The following is a 4,863-nucleotide window of genomic DNA, read 5'->3' on the forward strand; positions in this document are numbered from 1 at the left end:
AAAAAAAAAAAAAAAAAAATGGGGCACTGGTCACTACAGACACATAAGTAAATAATTAAAATAAAATATCACCAGTGCTATAAGAGAGATGAATACAGAGTATGTGTGGGAACAGCGATCCATCTGGAGATGTAAGGTAAGGCTTTATGAAGGACATGGTGATTCTGGAGGATCTTAAAGGATAAAGAGAAGCTAAGGTTGAGGGACTCCCCCAGGTAGTAAGGACAGCATGTAGAGAATCTGAACAGTGGTGGACCATTAAAATAACATGCGAGAAATGTGGATCAGGCTAGAGTGACTTTCCCATAAAATACAGGTGATAAGAGAAGCAGCTAAAAAGATACAAATTCATTCCTACTGTGAAGGGGCTTATATGTCAAGTAAAGAAATTTGGAGTTTTCCAGGCAAGCAGGAGTCACCAGAAGGAATGATATGATAAGAGTAAAAGATGAATCAGGCAGGCTAATAATGGAGGGGCTAGTTATGACACTTTTTATTAATGTCCAATCCAAAGACGGTGAGGTCTAGAACTAAAATTGCTGCACTAGATATAGAGAACAGGCCTGCATATTAAGAATACTAGTCTAGGTAAAAGTGACATGTCATGACATTCACATGAGGGCTAAAGACAGGGAGAAACGGAAAATGACTTTGCAGGGTTTTAGACACTCAGTGGGTGGAGATGTCATTGACCAATTTGTGGACCTCTGGAGGATGGTATATTTTGGTATAAGGCACGATAATGAGTTCAGTTTTGAACAGTATGGACTGAACTAATTAGGGCACATCCAAATGGAAACGTAATCTGTTCGACATACAGTCTGGAAATTAAGAGAGAGGCCAAAGATAGGTGTCTCCTGTATAGTTACGAGGTTAATGAGAAAACCCACAGTTTAACCCACAGGAAGAGTAAATAGAGCATGTCTCTGATACCCCAATGTAATAAACTTGAAAATAAGATTAATGATTCTTGCCCAATAAGTTCATGCCAGCTCAGAGTGATCACTGCTTCTAACTCAAGAGCCCACTTTCTTGTTCACTTTTGGAAAGTCAAAATTAAATTTGCCTACCTTCTCTAATTGCATACTCTGTAGAAGATCAACATGCATCGTGGCAAGTTCTCTCAGGATTCAGAGATGGAATCCATAGATATAAAGGGACATGCAGGTAGGTGCTTGTGATGTTTGCTTAAATATAAACTGAATTTAAGTTTTTCAGAAATGTATATTCTACTCCTCTAGAGACAAGGATAAGGAAGTACACTTATCAGTAGATAGTTATCAACCACTCACCATTCAAAGCAGGGGTAACAACAACCACAACAAAACCTAGAAGGTGTGGACCCTGCACACTAAGAACCCATGCTAGCCAAAGGGTACCTTCCATAAAATCGCCAGTATATGAGAATAATGTAAAGCTAAATTTGGAACTTGGCAAGACAAGTACAGATGAGGACATAAAGAAGTTGGGAAGCAAACACATTGCTAGAGAAATAATAGAGGTGGAGATATGGGTGGATCTGGGTTTGGTTAGGAATGAATCAGACCAACCTACAGAAGATGGCTCCTCCCTGGATGGACCTGCTATAAAAAAGGCCATTATCCCAGACTTCAGCACACAGCAAGCTCCTTCAGGCTACATTCTACTTGCTCTTCTGGTGAAGGAAGGAAGTAAGTAAGAGGAAATACATCTAACCTTGTCGACTTGCTCTTAAGCAAGGTGGAGATCTGGATGTATGTGTGGTCTGAGGCCACAAGTTCTGGATGTTTGGGGTTCTTTATTTTTAGTGGCAACTTTACTAAAAGTTTATTTTGACATAGAAGGAAAATGAGGGCATAACTTTGCTTTCCGCAAGGCTACTCTCTTAATACCGCTGGATTATCTATTTATCCATTCACTGAACAAATATATATTAACTACCTTCTATTTGCCAAGTGCTGCTCTTGGCTGATTATGTGGCAGTAAAAAACGTAAACTCCCTACTCCTGGGAGCTTACATTTAGTAGGGGGAGACTTTCAGTAACAATAAATGAATAAAAATTTCAAATAATGATAAGAACAATGAAGAAAATAAGAGAGTGATATAGTAAAGTAATAGGAGGACAGTACTTTAGATTGGAGGGCTAGAAAATGCCCCTCGGGGAATTATCTTTTGAGCAGGGATCTTAATGACAGACGAAACCAGTCAAGGCAAATGAGAGGATTCTAAAGCAGGAGTAAACTTGCTTTAAAGGACAAAAAGAAGCTAGTGTGCCTAGAGCATGTTTAACAGGAGGAACAGTGGTATATGGTGATGTCACAGAGCTAGACAGGGGTAGACCATGTAAACAGGGGCACAGTAGAGTTTGTACATCATTTTAAGTATATGAGAAGCCACTGGAGAGTATTAAGCAGGAGGAGTAAAAAGATCATTCTGAGCTGCTATGTGGAAAATAGGATAATAGGCAATGGTGGGAGCAGGGAGATGGATTGCAGTTTAGATGAGAGATGACAGCGTAAGAGAAATAGTGAGAATTTTTTTTCCCCACGTCTTTACTGGAGTATAATTGCTTTACAATGTTGTGTTAGTTTCTGCTGTACAACAAAGTGAATCAGCTATATGTATCCATATATCCCCATATCCCCTCCCTCTTGTGCCTCCCTAATGGAATATTACTCAGCCATAAAAAGGAACAAAACTAAGTTATTTGTAGTGAGGTGGATGGACCTAGAATCTGTCATAAAGAATGCAGTAAGTTAGGGGGCTTCCCTGGTGTTGCAGTGGTTGAGAGTCTGCCTGCCAATGCAGGGGACATGGGTTTGTGCCCCGGTCTGGGAAGATCCCACATGCTGCAGAGCAGCTGGGCCTGTGAGCCATGGCCACTGAGACTGCGCATCCGGAGCCTGTGCTCCGCAACGGGAGAGGCCACAACAGTGAGAGGCCCGCGTACCGAAAAAAAACAAAAAAAAGAATGCAGTAAGTCAGAAAGAGAAAAACAAATACCATCTGCTGATGCATATATACAGAGTCTAAAAAAGTGGTACTGATGAACCTAGTGGCAGGGCAGGAATAAAGACACAGACGTAAAGAATGGACTTGAGGACATGGAGGGGAAGGGGAAGCTGGGACGAAATGAGAGAGTGGCATTGACATATATACACTACCAAATGTAAAATGGATGGCTAGTGGGAAGCTGTTGCATAGCACATGGAGATCAACTCGATGATTTGTGACGACCTAGAGAAATAATTCTTTGCTCAAACCAAAATCTAGAAGTTATGCATGATTCCAATCTTTCCTTTACACCACACTGATTCATCACCCTGACCAACCAACTCTGACTATAAGATGTGCCAATCCATCTTTCTCCCTGTCCACCACTACCATCCTAGTCGAGGTTATCCTTCACTCCCACCTCTATTATATGAGAAAATACCACAATTTATTTATTGTTTTTATTGATAGATATATGGGTTGTTTCCATTTGGGGAGGTATTATAAATAATGGGGCTATGAACATTTTTGTACATGATTTTTGGTTACAAATGTGTATATATTTCTACTGGAAACATTCCTAGGAGTAAATTACTGGTTTTAGGTATTACCAAACAATTTTTGAAAGTACTTCTGCCAGTTTATGTTCCTTCTAGCAGTGTATGAAAGATCCAGTTTCTCCATATTCTCACCAATATTTGGAATTAGGATTCTTTTTCCCTTTTGTCTATTTTGTCATTTTGGTGGGGGTACTACTGTCTCACACTGTCATTTTAATTTGTATTACCCTGATGATTAACAAGGTTAACTTTTTGTGTTTATTAGCCATTTGGATATTCTGTTTTGTAAAGCTCCTCTGCTCTCTACCCAGTTTTCTATTGGGTTGTCTGTATTTTTTGTACTGATTTATAGGAGTTATTTTTATATTCAGGATAGAGTCCTTTATTGGTTAAATGTGTTGCATATATCCTCCCACTCAATGGCTTTCCTTCTCTCCTTTAATAGAGTCTTTGAATAAACAGACACTCCTATTTTTAATGCAGTCCAATTAATCCATCTTTTTCTTTATCATTAATATTTTTTGAGTTCTATTTAAGAAGTATTACTCTACCCCAAGTTCTTGAAGATATTCTCCTATGTTGTCTCCTTCATCTTTTTTTTTTAACATTCTTTTTTTTTTTTTAACATCTTTATTGGGGTATAATTGCTTTACAATGGTGTGTTAGTTTCTGCTTTATAACAAAGTGAATCAGTTATACATATGTTCCCATATGTCTTCCCTCTTGCGTCTCCCTCCCTCCCACTCTCCCTATCCTACCCCTCCAGGCTGTCACAAAGCACCGAGCTAATATCCCTGTGCCTTGCGGCTGCTTCCCCCCAGCTATCTACCTTACTACGTTTGTTAGTGTGTATATGTCCATGACTCTCTCTCGCCCTGTCAAAGCTCACCCTTCCCCCTCCCCATATCCTCAAGTCCGTTCTCCAGTAGGTCTGCGTCTTTATTCCTGTCTTACCCCTAGGTTCTTCATGACATTTTTTTTTCTTAAATTACATATATATGTTAGCATACGGTATTTGTCTTATTCTTTCTGACTTACTTCACTCTGTATGACAGACTCTAGGTCTATCCATCTCATTACAAATAGCTCAATTTCATTTCTTTTTAAGGCTGAGTAATACTCCATTGTATATATGTGCCACATCTTCTTTATCCATTCATCCGATGATGGGCACTTAGGTTGTTTCCATCTCCGGGCTATTGTAAATAGAGCTGCAATGAACATTTTGGTACATGACTCTTTTTGAATTTTGGTTTTCTCAGGGTATATGCCCAGTAGTGGGATTGCTGGGTCATATGGAAGTTCTATTTGTAGTTTTTTAAGGAACCT

This window comes from Neophocaena asiaeorientalis, unplaced genomic scaffold (genome assembly GCF_003031525.2).
Source record: "Neophocaena asiaeorientalis asiaeorientalis breed wild unplaced genomic scaffold, Neophocaena_asiaeorientalis_V1.1 scaffold167, whole genome shotgun sequence".
NCBI classification, from domain to species: Eukaryota; Metazoa; Chordata; class Mammalia; order Artiodactyla; family Phocoenidae; genus Neophocaena; species Neophocaena asiaeorientalis.